General features: G+C 28.1%; 1 protein-coding gene across 1 annotated transcript in view; it reads left to right on the forward strand.

The window, feature by feature from the left end:
- Window positions 1-18,294, forward strand: part of HBS1 (translation elongation factor EF-1alpha (GTPase) HBS1) — a 126,157-nt gene that overhangs the window by 37,666 nt on the left and 70,197 nt on the right. The window lies entirely within an intron of this gene.

Raw genomic sequence — 18,294 nt, forward strand, 5'->3', positions numbered from 1 at the left:
GAAATGTAGATTGGGGTTTAAAAACCTAAAGAAAAGGTGTCAGATGAATCTGTGGAATTTAGAGAAGCTTGAGGAAGAGGAGGTAAAGAAGATTTTTGAGGAGGACATCGCAAGAGGTCTGAGTAAACGAGATAAGGTAAAAAATATAGAAGAAGAATGGAAAAATGTTAAAATGGAAATTTCTCAAATCAGCAGAAGCAAACTTAGGCGGAATAAAGAGAACTGGTAGAAAACCTCGGGTTTCAGACAATATATTGCAGCTGATGGATGAACGTAGAAATATAAGAATGCTAGTGATGAAGAAAGTAAAAGGAACTATCTGCAATTAAGAAATGCTATAAACAGGAAGTGCAAACTGGCGAAAGAAGAGTGGATTAAAGAAAAGTGTTCAGAAGTGGAAAGAGAAATGAACATTGGTAAAATAGACGGAGCATACAGGAAAGTTAAGGAAAATTTTGGGGTACATAAATTAAAATCTAATAATGTGTTAAACAAAGATGGTACACCAATATATAATATGAAAGGTAAAGTCGATAGATGGGTGGAATATATTGAAGAGTTACACGGAGGAAATTAATTAGAAAATGGTGTTATAGAGGAAGAAGAGGAAGTTGAAGAGGATGAAATGGGAGAAACAATACTGAGATCTGAATTTAAGAGAGCATTGAAAGATTTAAATGGCAGAAAGGCTCCTGGAGTAGACGGAATACCTGTAGAATTACTGCGTAGTGCATGTGAGGAAGCGATTGATAGATTATACAAACTGGTGTGTAATATTTATGAAAAGGGGGAATTTCCGTCAGACTTCAAAAAAAGTGTTATAGTCATGATACCAAAGAAAGCAGGGGCAGATAAATGTGAAGAATACAGAACAATTAGTTTAACTAGTCATGCATCAAAAATCTTAACTAGAATTCTATCTAGAATCTTAGCAGAAGAATTGAGAGGAGAGTGGAAGAAGTGTTAGGAGAAGACCAATTTGGTTTCAGGAAAAGTATAGGGACAAGGGAAGCAATTTTAGGCCACAGATTAATAGTAGAAGCAAGATTAAAGAAAAACAAACCAACATACTTGGCATTTATAGACCTAGAAAAGGCATTTGATAACATGGACTGAAATAAAATGTTCAGCATTTTAAAAAAATTAGGGTTCAAATACAGAGATATAAGAACAATTGCTAACATGTACAGGAACCAAACAGCAACAGTAATTATTGAAGAACATAAGAAAGGGAGTCCGACAAGGATGTTTCCTATCTCCTTTACTTTTTAATCTTTACATGGAACTAGCAGTTAATGATGTTAAAGAACAATTTAGATTCGGAGTAACAGTACAAGGTGAAAAGATAAAGATGTTACGATTTGCTGATGATATATTAATTTTAGCAGAGTGTAAAAAGGATTTAGAAGAAACAATGAACGGCATAGATGAAGTACTACGCAAGAACTATCGCATAAAAATAAACAAGAACAAAACAAAAGTAATGAAATGTAGTAGAAATAACAAAGATGGACCACTGAATGTGAAAATAGGAGGAGAAAAGATTATGGAGGTAGAAGAATTTTGTTATTTGGGAAGTAGAATTACTAAAGATGGACGAAGCAGGAGCGATATAAAGTGCCGAATAGCACAAGCGAAACGAGCCTTCAGTAAGAAATATAATTTGTTTACATCAAAAATGAATTTAAAAGTCAGGAAAAGATTTTTGAAAGTATATGTTTGGAGTGTCACTTTATATGGAAGTGAAACTTGGACAATCGGAGTATCTGAGAAGAAAAGATTAGAAGCTTTTGAAATGTGGTGCTATAGGAGAATGTTAAAAATCAGATGGGTGGATAAAGTGACAAATGAAGAGGTATTGCGGCAAATAGATGAAGAAAGAAGCATTTGGAAAAATATAGTTAAAAGAAGAGACAGACTTATAGGCCACATACTAAGGCATCCTGGAATAGTCGCTTTAATATTGGAAGGACAGGTAGAAGGAAAAAATTGTGTAGGCAGGCCACGTTTGGAATATGTAAAACAAATTGTTAGGGATGTAGGATGTAGAGGGTATACTGAAATGAAACGACTAGCACTAGATAGGGAATCTTGGAGAGCTGCATCAAACCAGTCAAATGACTGAAGACAAAAAAAACCTCTAATGATTGTAAAAAAGTCTTATGATAAATAATAATTCAATAACAAAAATAGCAAAAATATCACAAATTAATGAAATAAAATTTTATGTACTTTTCATTTTAAAAAAAATGTGTGTTGTAATTTAATAGGCATACAAGGATGTCATGTGGTGTCCACATCAGATTTTTTTCTTAGATATGTTTACTTTTAACTTAGTACATCTGTAAAGGTTTATACTATGCTTATCAAACAGCACGTTAATATTTAAATTATTAACAGTTTGAGTGCTAATGTCTATGTTCTTTTCATATATATTTACAAGTTGTTATAAGTTTTGTGTACTTGAATTTGCCAAATATGAATGTTCATTAAGTTTTTAACTAAGAAATGCTATGAAAATAAATTAAAATGTCTGAAAAAGCATTTAGTGATGAATATTTTTATATTATTTAGTTATCTGAATTGTTATTAAAAATAATTGCCAATTAATGTACAATACCAAATAGATGTTTGAGCAACCCTTCAACCTACTAAACTTATGAAAATGTTATCCAATTTCTAGAACAAATCCTTGAAGATTACAGGAGATTAATGCAAACTTCATTTCTGAAATTATAGGGAAATGACAGTGGGTAATAGTAGTCAGACAAGCAGGTGTTCAACCATTACATTATATGAGCGTGCACTAGTTTTGGCCTTTAAAAATATTGGTTTACTAAATTAATCTATGACTTAAAAACTGAATATTCCTTTTCTTTCATAAGTATATTATCAAATTTATTGAGCTTGATACAAGATTATAATTTTATAAAATTAAAGATATGAAAAGAGATGAGGATATCAATTCTTTGAGATTCCGTGAGGTACTGAACAATTTAATGAAAAACCCATTTATTTATTCATTCTTACATTTATTATTCATATATAAAATGGGAACGGTATTAATATTAGTTTTTAAATTGGGATTATTTATGAATATTACTAGGAGCGTATTCTAAGTTGTGGATTTTATGTTTATTTTTTCATAGCTAAGAGTCAGCAATTAAGCTTTTTAACATGCAACTATACAAAACAGGCCAAATACCTTGTTTGTTTTTGTTCTGTAGAAGTTAATTACAGCTGTGTTATATATATATATATATATATATATCTTTTCAAGACCCATATCACCTCTGTACTAATAATTATTATAAATTTAAAGTAGAATCTACTTGATCTACCCAAGTACAGAATTGAATAAAATAAAATGATACACCGTATTTTTTCATAATCTACAATACCGCTTCTGCAGCAACCCATGTCTTCAGTTGTAGATTATTTTAAAAATTAAACATTTTGTATAAAAATATGACGTCAAGTATTAAAAATAATTAAAATAAAATATATTACTTGTTTGGCCAGCCAATACTATGGCAATGATAAATTAATTAAATGTTTATGTATTACCATTATAAGAAAAAGTGCTATTATTTATTGCAGCTCTAATAAGTGTGTCATCCTTCACCTCTATAAGTTCATCAAGCTAACAGAGTTTGAGGATGACATATTTAGTAGAGCTGCAATAGATAGCACTTTTTTTTACAATTATATTTCATAAACATTTAATTAATTTGTTCATTGCAATAGTATTGGCTGGCCAAACAAGTTAAGTATTTTATTTTATTTATTTTTAATACTTGATGTCATTTTTAATTTTTTAAATTACTACTGAAGATGTGGTTGCTGCAGAAGCAGTATTGTAGATATTATAAAAAAGTAAGGTGTGTGTCATTTTATTTTATTCAATTCTGTACTTGGATCAAATTGAATTTTATATTATAATATATATATATAAAATATAGAGTCTGTTTTATGGTCCAGCATATTAAATTTTATATGAGGAATTAAACATTAGAAATAATGCAATGTAATCAAATGTCAGTGTTGGCACGAAGAAGATGTTTTGTCCATTTTAGTTAATGATTATTCTATATGAAACAAAAAATTTATCAGATCTTTTATCCCATTTAAATATAATATTCCACTTTTTTTTATTACTTATTCTAACCATTCAAGTTAGACCAGAGGAAAGGCTAGTAATCATGTAATGGACAACAGTTTTCAGACTGACAATGTTGGATTAATTTAAAAAAGCTTACCTGGCTCACTGAAGAAGTTAATGCCCTATAAAGATGGTGATTATAGTTAGCTAGAAAAAAAATGATAAAGAACAGTTCTCCAATTATTCTTCAATTGGATTATTCCGTGAACAGTTTTAATTTAGGAATAAATGTAGCAGTAACTCAAATGTTTTTATTGTATTTACAATCTATATTAAGACTTTTTTTGCTTCTTATATTTTATGCTTTTTCTTAACAAGTTGCATTTTCTGTTATTTTGTTCCATGTGACTTCCCGTTAAATCCTTGTTTTGGCTGTTTGTCAACATTTAAAATATTTGATTACTGTGGCGATGTGTAAGGTAAGATGATAAAAACATATGTTATAGTAATAATAGTTTTACAAATAAGTCTGTTATCAACAATCTTAAACCATCTACAGCAAAAGATAAGGGGTCATGTAAAAATGTAATTAAACAGAATAAAGTAAAAGTTAATCATAAAGAAAAACCATTAAATTTCAGTTTCAGTAATATTCCATTAAAGCTGCCACATAAAAATATGTCATCACTACCTGAAAAAACATTAAATGTTAAAGATTTTAAGTGTGTTAATGAAAGTAAATTAGATTTTATTAATAAAATGACTTCTTGTTCTGTAAAGGAAAATTCTGGAACATTAAGTTTGTCAGAAATTTTTAAAAATCATAATAAGCAAAGTACAGTTTCAAAAAAAGATAATCATAAAGATAATACTAAAAAAAATATTAAAAGCAATTTCAGATGCCCAGAAAAATTGAAAGTTGATAATTATTCATCTTCACATAATGTGTTTGCTAAAGGAAGTAATGATATTGATGGTAGTGATTATGAAGGCGGTGGATTATCATCATTACGTAGCTTAAGGTTGAGGCAACATATAAAAAGTAGTTCTACATCTGATGACGATGATGATGATGATATAATAAATCCATTAGAAGTTTCATTCAATTATGATGATAAAAAATATATTGAATCAGAAACTGAACCATTAATCAGTTTAGTAACAAATCATAAAAAGCAATCAGCTTTTGATGAATACACACATAAAGGTTTTAAAAAAAGTGATGTTATAATTAATTGTAGTGACTCTTTGTCAGACAAGTGTGAACCTTCATTAAGTGAATTGTTATTGAAACATAAAAGTATAAGTAAGCAAAATAATTCTTTAAATGATTGTCCAGCAAGGGGTAGTCTTTATGTTGATGATGTTTTTATTAATGACAGAGAAGCCGTAAATGATTTTTTTGAACCTGAAAGATCATCTTCATTATCAGAATTAGCTAAACGATATAAAAAAATTAGCTTTTCACAGTCAGAAGATGACAGTAATGATGGTGGTTCTGTTAATTCATTATCAGAATTAGCAGTTAGACATAAACGAAGAAGCATATCAGTGTCAGATGGTTGTGTAATATCTGATGATTCAAGTGAAAAAGATTTTCTTAAAAACAATTTTTCACCTACTCCTTCAAGTGTAACAATAATCGGTTCTTTACCGAGTAAGTTTAAAGTTTTTTCAATTCACTCTAGTAAAGAAGAGGAAACGTTTCTTTCTCATTCATTTCCAGAATTGAAGTCAAGTCGTAATGAAAAAATTAATGTTACTGATGAGTATAATGAACATTTAAAAGTTAAGTACAATAAAGTAGATGAAGTTGATGCTCATTTTGCACGAAAAGGAGTTAAAATTGATTTGACCTGTGCCTTACAGTCACCTGATATTGAAAGCAATCATTCATTTCTAAAAAATAATCCTAAAAATATACAGCAATATGAATCCCCAAATAAAGAGGATGATAATAATACATATTTTATTGAATTTACAGATAGTAGTTGTAATTCTTTAAAAGATAATGTTAATAAAAAACCTTTTTTGCCAGTTGATAATTTACCATCTTTTTGTATGTTAGGTGAAAAAGAGAATCTTACTAAAATAAATAATAATAAATGTAGTTTTAAAGATTGTTCTCCTTTAGGAAAAATTTTAAGTAAGAAAGCTAAATCTATTGATGTATTTTACATTCCAAATGTTCATTTTAAAAGTGATATACCACATTTTAATTTTAGTACAAAATCACCTGATGATAAGATATTATTTTATCTAAGAAAATAAAAAGCAGACTTATTAATTTATGTAGTTATGTTTTAACACGATAACAAAAAATACAAAGCAGTAGACAATGCAATGATTGCAAGTCTGTATGAATATATCTATTTTTTTGTTGTACAGATTTTGTATGATAACAAGAAATAGTTTTCTATATTTATATACATTTGTTGTGTTATATAAGTAGATGTGAATTTGTTATATCTTTTAAATTACATATTTATAATTCACAACTAAGTAAGATGGATGGATAAAGAAAAATAAAATTTTAATGAAATATTTAAGGGTAGTTTTATTTAAAGATACATCTTATGGGTTTTTTGTACATATATATTAATTTTTTAATAAAAAATAATAGTCAACATTAATTTTTATATTAGTAAATTAAATTAGTGGTATTACTTGCATTTATTAGTGTATGTTAAAAAAATAATCATATGTTATTTACTGATAGTAAAAAAGCTTTTTATGAATTTTTTTAAAGAGAATTTTGTGACCTTTTTTTTACAGTTAATGTGTATATTCAGTAAAATAAACTGTTTTTCAATTTCACTGAAATTGATAAGTCTGCTTTCTAAATAATATTTTTTTCTCTTATCAGTATTGTTTAAAAACTTTAATTATTTGTTAATAATAGAAAAAATTCTGTTAACGGTTTTTTTTATATTTCAAAATTCATTTACATTTGTATTGTTTATTAATTAATTAATTAATTTTTATTATTTTTTCCTCAACTTTTAAACTATAATATTGTTAAATTAAATAAATTAAAAAAATAAGGAAATATTTTTAAAATATTTATGTATATCATTTTAAAAATATATTTGTGTTACTTCTTCTTTTTTTTTTGAAAATTTAGTTAGGTTTTTAGGTTAAATGACAAATTTCTTAAAACTTAAATTATTAAATTTTTCTAATATTGTAGTTTCTTTACTGGATTTTTATTATTAGTATGTATTATACAGGAATCCCTCTTCTATTGTCAGTATTTTCTGGGTACATGAAGTTTGTGTGTTAAGTGAGTGGAGAAAAAAATATAAATATAAAACATATTGTTATTGATTGATGTTTATTATGAAGATAAAAATTATATAGTACAGAAATTTATTTTTTTAAATATATATTTACATTCTTAGATTCGTTAATTACAAATATAAAGTATAAATAATTAGCTTAATTTATATAAAAGTAAAAATAAAAAGTTGCTGCAAGGAAATAAATTCCTATAAGTGTGGATTTCCCCTTAAAAAAGAAATTTTGTTTATTTTTTCTTGTGTAAGAATGTCACTTGTAGTCTTCAATAGTTAAATATTTGTTTGAGGTGGTGCTGTTTAAAGAATTTTTGTGCCTATTCATTACCTTGTTTCAAAGTTTCATTTCCTTTATACTTTTGCTGCTTTAGTATTTTCAACATAAATATTTGTTTTCTATTAAAGTAGAAGTCAAATTTTCTGATTAAATTAGTAGTGTTAAATTTAATTGGAACCGAGTGAGTTAGGTTCCCCCCCCCACAATTATAAAGAAGTGTGTTTATAGAAGATAATGCTTAACAATGTACACTTGATAGTGTGAATTTTTGAAGGTAGTGATTGATTTTGTGAAAACTTCATATATTGGCAGTTGCGTAATTGGGACTAATTAACTAATGCCTACAGAATTTTCCTTTTTTTTAAGTTGTCCTCATTTCATAAACCACCACCAATAACATTTTGGAAGTATATGTAAGATAAAAAAAGTTAGTTTCTTGTATCTCCAATTAGACCATACAGAATTACTGGAATTTGTTTTGTAAAACTCATTAGTGCCTCTTAAAATTTATTTTATTGTTGTGTAACTGATGATCAGTAGTAAGGGATTCCCACATTAATGCATTGTAAATATATATAGTGTTTTTTCTTAAATTAAAATTCACAACAATGTTTAATTGAAATGTATTTTTAGCAAGAAAATATTGTTTTTAGATGCTTTTGTAGTTGTCCGTCCTTTCTCTAATTATGTAATTGTAAATTTACTGTGTGATTTTATAATATTTTCTGAATTTATTAATTAAAACTTCAAGTTTGATCAACAAATTTTCTATAAAGAGATTCTTTTGTAGTTATTGATGATCCCTTTGTGCTCATACTTTATATTATTTAAAATAATTTAACTTCTTGGATGTACAATAGATATTTTTATTATTAAAAGATTTGAATTTGAAGTTCTAATTGTAGTAAAATTTTTGCTATTTTTTTTACTTTGAAGACTCAATATTACTGTAGCTAGTCTAAACACTTGAAAATTATTTTTATTGTAGAGGAAGTTTGAATTAATTATGGTTTACTAACAGCAGGAAGAAAATATTTGAATAAGTATTTAGTAAAATTAAAATTTTGTATTTTCTTATGTTTCAAATTTATTTTTTAGTTTCTCATGAATATTTAACATGGTGTTTTTTAGGTTTCAAGGTTAAATTTATATTTTATTTACTTATGCTCAGTTATTTTTTTCTTATATTTTTATGAAAATTAATCTTAGTTTTACTCAGGTTTAATTATTATTTAATTGCATTAGAAAGATTTAAAATTATTAGTACAAATGTACATTTTATAAAAAGAAAGTAATTATTGGTGGTTTGATCTCATTCAATGCATTGTGATTTAGTTTTTTTTTTTGCAATATTTTATTTATTAAAATATTGTTTGTTGTATATTTTTCTCAACTTTTATATTCTTAGTTTAGTATATAATCTTAGGTTCTTTATCTAATTTTGTTGTGTATTAAAAGTTGTAAGTTATATGGATTTTTTTTTTTACATTACTGTATCTATTGAATTGTTACTTATGTAAATGCTGTAATTAATCATTGTATTTATATGAAAATTAAGTTAATTTTTTTAATCTATTTCTTTATGTTTGGTATTGATTATTAAAATGTTATAACCTGTAGTTTATTAACATTTCGGTGGCTGGTGTTAATTAATGATTCATGTATGTAATTGTTTGACCAAATTTGTAGAACATCTTGAACTCAAAATAACAAAGTATACTCACCTCTAATACAATTATTCAGCTCAAATTGTAATTAACTCTACTTTTAACTGGATTTTAATCCAGATTCTGTTAAAGGTGAAAAATACTAAATGTGAAAATACTGAATTTTATTTTCCATCTCTAATGATCACTAACCACATGCTTCACCTTACATTTTATTCCTCATAAAATGTGGGATGCATGTAATTTATAGAACTCTGTTGAAGTTTATTCTAAGGTTGGAGTTAAATCTTTCTGCAAGTTTTGTGAAAATCAGATATGCCCCATTTCATATAGAAGTGGGTACAAATAAGACAAATTGACTGACAGATAATCAGGTAGAAGAAAAAATACTCATTGTTATATCAAGTCTGTAGGCTTTTATGGGCTTAAACTAGTTGGCTCCCACAACTGCATGCTGATCAGCCTATAAGAATAAATGTATTTAGAATTAGGATAACGTGTTTAATGTAACTCTGAAACATTCACTCCATTTTTTCTAAGTAGGAATCATTAACAAACAATCTTAATCACATGAGTAGATTATCTATATGGCAAGTTGAAAAACAAACAAAAATGACAGATTGAAGTGCCATTTTTCCTTTACTGAAAATCCAAACTTTTTGCAAATTAGGTATAATAATTAAAATAAACCCTAATATATTATTCATTAGTTTTAATAAATATGAAGATTAATGTGAAAAAGTAACTGAAAATATATTACAATTGAATAGAGATTAAATTGACTGGTAATTCTTGAAAAGCCTTAAAAAGGTAGTAAAATGTAATAATTATGGTTTAAGAAAATGTTGCTTCAATATTTTTATTTTTTATGAATAAGCTGCCTAACCTTTTTCATTCTTGTGAATAACACTGGGTACATGGGTGAGGAAAAATTCAAAAACTTTGAAAACTTAGTTTGAAAAACCTCTGCAGCCAGTACAGGTCTAGACAATCCTGACACCAACAATAATTTTATTGACAATAAAATTATTAAATCAGTAAATGCTACAAAGATATCTTGTAACAATTCATATAAAAAAAAAAAAAAAAAATTTAAAAAATGAAGCTATTTTTTTAGTAACTTATTGTTGTAAATAATAAATTAAATAATGAACAATTATCATAAAACAACATTAATCAGAATGATTGTATAAAAACATTGAGGTTTCGAAATCCAGTCATTTGGTAAAAAAGAAAAGAATCCTGGAGTAAACATTAATAAACTGCATGGTATCCCTTACTTATCTGATTGTTCTGCAATTCCTTAAAACATCTGAGAATTTATTCTAGATATTGAAGGATGTGTAAAGTAGGAATAAAATTACAAAAATCTAAAGTTATGTTATCATTTCAATTAGATTATTGAAACTACACACATTGCTGATAACTGTACATGTGCATGCTATTGACATTTATTAGTAATTGACTGTATTGTTGCAGCAGCATGATTATTCCCTAACATTAAAAATAAAGAAAAAATATATTTAGACATTTATTTCAATAAAAAATGTGTATTATGTGCTTAATAAATAAAAAAGATATATAAAGATTAAAATAATATTGAAGATATATTGAAAAATAAGAAATAACAAGTGACATAAAGCAATAAATGATCTGAGATTGTTTATTGGCAATAACAGTTGAAAGACTAATTTCTACTTTTGCAAGTGTGTGGTTACAGAATCTGGTTCAAGTGTAGTTTTAATGAAACTACTTTTTCACATTGACTGCCAACTTTAGTATTAAGACCGTTCACTATTGCCAGGATTTTAATTATTGATTTATTCAGTGGGTTTTTATTGGTGTGTAATAATATTAGAAAATGGTTTTTTAAAACTTAACTCATCAGAATGATTGGCATCCAGCATCAGTATTTTCTTCTTGACACTGGAATATATGTACAAAGCAGGAGCAATAACTAAACCACTATAATCATAATTGTATTATGTATTAATGATATGAAAATGTAAAATTACACAATTTATTTTTAAATTTTGATATTTAATTTCAGTGTATTTTATGATATTTACATTTTATAATAATCTTCAAAACAGTTTAAACAAAGTCAGTGATTTCCTGGACACAGCTTACATTCATATACACTTTGTTTCCTTATTTTCTTTTGTCTACAGCTTTTATATTCTTTTCTTGAAACTTTTTGAATCTTTCATTACTTTCCTCTCTGGTGCCATTTTTCAACTTTACTGATGCAGAGAAAAAGATTTTCTGAAGGTTTGGTAATTTGTCGAATATTTTGTGCCATATGGGATGATAAACAGCTTTTTATTATTTCTAATCAAAAATCTTAAAAACAGTCACGCTTAATCTACCATAGAATATAAAAAGTATGCATTTAACAAATTTAATTGCAAAGTTTTTGTGCCACCGAATAGTTTTTTCTACTACAAGGTTAGTTCATCATCATTTGATGATGAGGGCCTTTTTCATTTGTGATAAGCCCCATTCGATTCCCAAATTCAGTAGTAATGTAATTCACAATATGCTTGTCATGCCATTTCCCAGCATGAACTCAATTACAAAATGCAGATTTTTGTTTTCTCCTTTTTTAATTTTTCAGACATTAAATGTTGTGGGGTTTTTCTCTTCGCTTCGAGACTACCAGTACAGTATGTATCAAGCAATTCGGTAGCTAGGCCAATGCTATTATAAAAGTTATCAAGGTATACTGCCTGGCCATTGCCTAACTTTTCTTGGAATAAATGCATCACTACATTTTTCTGTATGATCAGTACCACCTATAATATGCCCTTTCATATGCTTGAATTTTAAGCACCAAACCATTTCTTTCAATTAGTAAGTATAATTTCATTACATACTTATAATGCTTGTTTTTTTATGTATTGTTGAAATATTAAACGACTACGCCAGAAAACTGTGAATTGAGCTAGAGGCAGTTCTTTGCCTGGGTAATAAAATATCAGTAATTTTATTGTTAAAAAAAGTTAATTACTAGCCTTTTCTTTTGTAGATTGACACCAGTATTATTGCTACAAATGAGAAATGTGTAAACGTAGTAAAATTTAAAAAAAATTGTTTCTGGACATATATTTTCTGAATATTGGGTTATAGAAAAGAGGATCAGTCTTCCTACAATCATCAAGATGAGGTAACAAAATAGTGCCAGTGTGCTGCAATAAGGCTAAAAACAGCTTTAGTATTTCTTCCAATCTGCAATATGGGATTTCATCTTTGTTTGTGGACAACTTAAAACTCCACAACATAGTAGATTTGGCAATAGTTTGCAAAATATTATCGTCAACAATCATTTGAAAAACGTCTATTAGCATGGTGTTAACGGAAATTTGATTAAGCATTCCTTGATTTTTAAGTATAAGTTGCTTTAACATACTTGTACCTTGTGCCACGGTTCCTAACCTCCTCATTTTCATCTTTCACTACCTCAGCTTCATCCTTAGAGCTGGAACTCAGTTTCAGAACTCAGAAATTACTCATTGTTGCTGTTCTTTAATAATGGCTTTATTTCTGCATTTGTGCTGGAGTCCAGAAGGACCTGGTATGTCGGCCATTTTCAGATAAATTGGCACACTGTTGAAGATAAAAATATGTAACCAACATTACTTTGTATCAAAACCACTATTTATCAATAACGCTACAACAGCAAAAAAAATCCTTTCAAGTATGCCGTACTCAAAACTCAGCTAGAGACCACTACTGCGATGGAAGTGGTTGGCATTACCAAAGGACGCTGAGTCATTCCCAATTGGAGTGTTCGGCAATCAATATGTTAAACAAAAGTAGGCCCATAAAAAGTGTATATTAACTGTATTGATTATCTTCTAATTAAATAGTGATAATAAAGTTAAAAGAAATATTTCTAATATCCAAAGTTTAATTTTTTTAACTGACAGTAAACTACGTGAACCATGCATTTTTTAATTTCTGGGGATTGCATTCAAAAAGAAATTTGTAAATTGACCATTAAAAAAGTATAAAGGCTAAATCCAAATATTATTATTATAATAATTAATTAAATATTAATAATTATTTCACCTGCCCTTCTCCTATTGTTTTTTTTGTTTTTTAATAAAATAAAATAATTTAATAAACCCTGACTACTACTTTGTACACATTCTACCAAGAATTAAAAACGAACAAAAAATCATTAAAAAGTTTTTCTTTCTTTTCTTAAGGGCATTTTTTTTTTCAGGATATGTTAGTCTGCTACATGAAATTTAATGTTACTTTCTCATTTTATGTTGCAGTCTGGTGCCTGTGTAGGCTATACAAGACACTGATTTTAATAGCTTCCACTATGTTAAGACTAACAGGCACCAGGCTCTTTTAAAAATGTTACTAATCTCAATGCATTCTTGCTTTTTTTACTGAAGAAATCTTTCCCTTTATCTAAAGAATGATGAATTTTTTAAAAATAATCACAAGAGGCAAAAGGTGTTTCTTTTTTTACAGTTTTATGGATTATTATCATTAAAATTTAAAAACACTAATTTTTAGATTTATCTCCCAGGTGTAGTGTCCAACCCCCAACCCCCCTTTAGATAAATAAGACAATTTAAGATAGCCTATGTTACTTCCAGACCAAAAACCTGTTTTCTGTCCAAAGTTGGTTTTAATTGGTTGTGTCTGAAGCTACACAAGGAATCAAACATGCATAACAGTTAAATACATTACCATTCCTCCTATGGACATAGTCAGGTAAAGACTGAATACTATGTGAAAAAATGACAAGTTTGACTGAGATTCGAACCTACAACCTTCAGATGAAAGGCAGAAATGCTGTGACTTATCACAGAGGTTGGCTGTGCATTTATTATTTATATATTATCCTATGCATATTATTAAGTAAACGTATATAGTTTGTGTATAGTTGCTCTGAATTGTTTAATATAGGAGCTTAGTGTAAAACAATATTGATTTCTATTTTTTCCTCCATTTTTTTTTTTTAGTCCATGGACATGGTACAGTTGTAGAAGTATATGCATTAAAGTCTCATTAATTGGAACACATGTTTGATATTTCTATTCCCTTTAATTAAATTCTGTCATATTCTTTCAACAAATAATATTAACTAAGACTGTAATGAAAAAGAATCAGTCAAAAGCTTTATGACTAAAAGTACATTTTTATTACTTTTACTTTTATGAAATGTATGTGTAAAATTATTGTGTCCATCTATACAAGATTGCTATTTTGTTTTGAAGTTCCCATTACTCACCTGGTCATTTTCTGTGGTGTCATATTAACTTTCTCTTAGATAGAAGCTTTTAAATAATCAGTTGCCCCTCAGTTTATGTTTGAAAACTTCAGCCTTCAGATGCAACAGTATAAAAATCCATAGACTCCAAGGTAAGGTGGTGAATGTGCAGGCCACCAGATGTTGCTCTCTTGTGAAACACTCTGGAAACATTTTTCTCAGAACATTCATGAATTGTCTAGCTGTTAAGCAGTGACTTCATCTTCATATTGAAGCATACAACTTGATTCCAACTTTCATTAAGATTTGGACTAAGAGATTATCATTTCAACACAAAGATCAGTTGCATTAAAAGCTTGCATTTATGTCTTCAAAAAAGTACAGGTCTATCACTTCAGAATAGCATACCACCAATGACATGCTCACAGTTGAGAGGACACTCCCAGAGGATTATTTTCTGCTTAGTACTGAAAATTCTGATGTTGTCAGTCTTTTAAATTAAATGTTCAATAGAACATTTTGAAGACTAGCCTGGCAAGATTTAATATACTTCACTTTATACTGTTCATTTAGTTGCTGTACGCCCACCATCCCATAAGTAGTAGAGCATATAAGAACTGAGCGTCTTGGAGATTGTATAACAGCCTGTCATTCTTTGGATGTTTTCAGGCCTACCAGATGATTAATTTTCAAAATCAAAGCTGTAGCTCTAAAATTTGATACCCATGACAATATGGTATTCTGTTAATAACCACAGAATTTCTATCTAGCCTGAAGTGAATGCAAAATAATTACTGTGTTGTGATGATAGAATCAAAAATTTTTTAAATGAAGTCTTGGTCTTAAGTTCATGCTTCTTGCTACTCCATGCGTTACTCTGTTAATATTTAACAGCAGAAGTGTGAAATCTATCAGAATTCCAAACTTATCAAATAAACAATCAAATCTTAACAACTTCATGCAATTGATAAATCAATGCCCAATGTGTTTGTCAAACAAACATTTGACAAACTGACTATTTTTACCTATTTACCCTCCAATTATGAAATCAAGTAATGCCATTGGATCTCCAATTTTTTTATCACTTCTCTATCAGCTTTTAGTTAAATTTATGGTTGGTACCTTATGTATATGGTAGATTTGCTTTAACAAAAAATAAATTTTTTTCTACAAAAACTTCATTTAATAAAAATAAATAGGGCCTCATGTCAATTATAATTTTTTTCAGTGTGATATTTCTGGAAACTATTTTCTGAGTGTAAACTGGGTCTCTGGGATGTTAGGAGTAGGCCTACATTGCGGTTCATCTATTTCATCATAATTCCCTTCCTTTTTTCACTACAGTTGTCCAAAGTGGCATTTTCTTGATGACTTTCTTCAATATTATAATCAGGATCTTCATCACTATTATTATTGAACTCATTTTCAATATCTGAATCAGTTAAAAAACTACTAGAATAACTGGTAGATGCCATGCCGACTCAGAATACATAACTTCACATAGAGAATACAATTAAGCCCAAAACGATCTATCATTGATTCTGTCAATATTGAATATCGATATTACATGTGTTTATGATCTTACAAATTCAGTTTGTTTTTGAATCTGTGTGCATAGCTGTGGTTAGTTTAAAAAGGTAGAGGCATACTCGACGAAGGAGTGCTGCGTGTAAATTTCATTGTCAAATATAACTCCACAAAGTAGCGGTACCAGTAAATTATGATGTTGAACTGTATTCAACAAAGAGTGCAAAGGGTTAAAGTTTAAAACAATACAGTCAGTAATTTAAAGCAGGGCTTAATTAAAGCGATGAACTCATTGAGTATTGGGAAGAAATATTAGCCTGACAGATAGAAATGAATTTATAAACCAGATTGAACTTGTTATAGTGATATAAGCAAAGTAAATATTTTTTGTTAGATACTACTACAGAAGAAGAAATGTGAATAAAAGAGAGATGATTATGATAAAATAAGGAACATCAAATTCCTCTACCTGATTGCAAGGAAGCATCAAAAGCACTAAATCATGTGCCGCTAGTTTTAAGATGATCTCAACAAAAATATGGTGACTTAATTGAAAGCTTAGAAGTGCATATAAAAAAAATTCACTGTCATCATAAAATACAGACAAAAATAGAATTGTTTATATATCTCTTGTCAGAAATTAATAATAAAAAAAAAAATTGAAGATAATAAAAACTGAAGAAAAATTGAAGATAAAAACTGAAGATAATTTAAATTCCAGCTAATAGGGTAAAAAGTTTATCTCAATAGCAAGGTTTTTTGTTATGCTAATGTTAAATTAAAAAATAAAAATATAAAAAAAAATTGTAACTGCATTCAAATTGCCACTTATTATTTATATTTAACAAATTAATCTGAAAAACATGAAGGAATTATGCTGTAATGGAAATATGCTTTCCTTTTGCTGTTGCAAACTCAACAAAAAGCTTTGAAACAGTTTTATAACACTTAATTTAAATTTTGCATTATATCTTGAAATTTGAAAATGTACAAAGCTTAAATCTATGCAATTGTCATCAGGAAAAAGTCACTGTTTGTTTACATTTTTTCTGTTTTAAACTGAAATTAACTCTGTGGAGGTCAGGAGGTTGCACAATTACCAGATTGGATCAATATTAAATGAGTATTATTTATTCCACAGTATCACAATGAATCGGAATAGTACAAAACCTTCCTGCCTGTTTTTTTTTTTTTTCATTATTTGGACTAGCTGGTCAGGGCACACTTCACTTGTCCTTCATATCTAGCCGGGGAGGCAGACTCCTCCCCTGGCTAGTCAGTAAAAATGAATTTTGCCTGATTAAGTAATGTTAACCAACAAACACCACTACGAGGTGACTGTACTTTTTTCTCATTTTTTTATTGTATATTTTTTAGTCAAGTAACTGAAAACAGGTGCAGCCAGTCACATTGCATGTACAGTAACAGTGGTAGCAGCTGTGTTAGTTGAGCCACCGCACCCCTTAAAAAATTGAAATTAAATGAAGAGTATTTGCAAGCCCAAATCAAGTAAATTTCTTGTTTAGTGAGAAATTGGGAAAATTTTCAATTATTCAAAATCTTTTACCTTTCGTCACCCCTTTCAAGGTCAAATTTTTTAGATATAAACATGAAGATTACACACACCAAAAATAAAGTTGATGTCTTTGTTACAGAAAAATTAAAAAAAAAATAGTAAAATTCAGTATTACTCAGTTTTAACCCTTTATACTTGGAATTTCAAAAAAATCCTTTCTTAGTGTGCACTTAGTTTTTGCTGGGCATTGATTATGAATCAGTCAAAATGTGTCGTGTCATAGTTACAGATTATCATGAGAAGTACTAAAAAAAATTAGGGAAAATTGAGAAAATTTTGTGAAATATTGGACAGACTAATTCTGGCAGCGAATAAATTTTTATTAATTAGTATTGCTATGAATATTAGGATGGTTTTTCATATATTTCCTTCTAAATAATTATAAAAAATTAGGATTAAAAATACACAACAAACAATATCATTGCATAATTAAGAAATGAACTATTCAAATAACGATTAATGTAGAATATTTTCAAACAGATTGAAAGTTGAGAATTCTTCAGAATAGAATAAAAGCTTTGTATGTCATAAATAAGAATTAAACCAACATGGAGTACAGTAAATTAATTTGACAGCTTGATGCAGTCTTGCTGGTTCCAAATTATATAAGGCTTCA

Source organism: Lycorma delicatula, chromosome 8, assembly GCF_047948215.1.
Source record: "Lycorma delicatula isolate Av1 chromosome 8, ASM4794821v1, whole genome shotgun sequence".
NCBI classification, from domain to species: domain Eukaryota; kingdom Metazoa; phylum Arthropoda; class Insecta; order Hemiptera; family Fulgoridae; genus Lycorma; species Lycorma delicatula.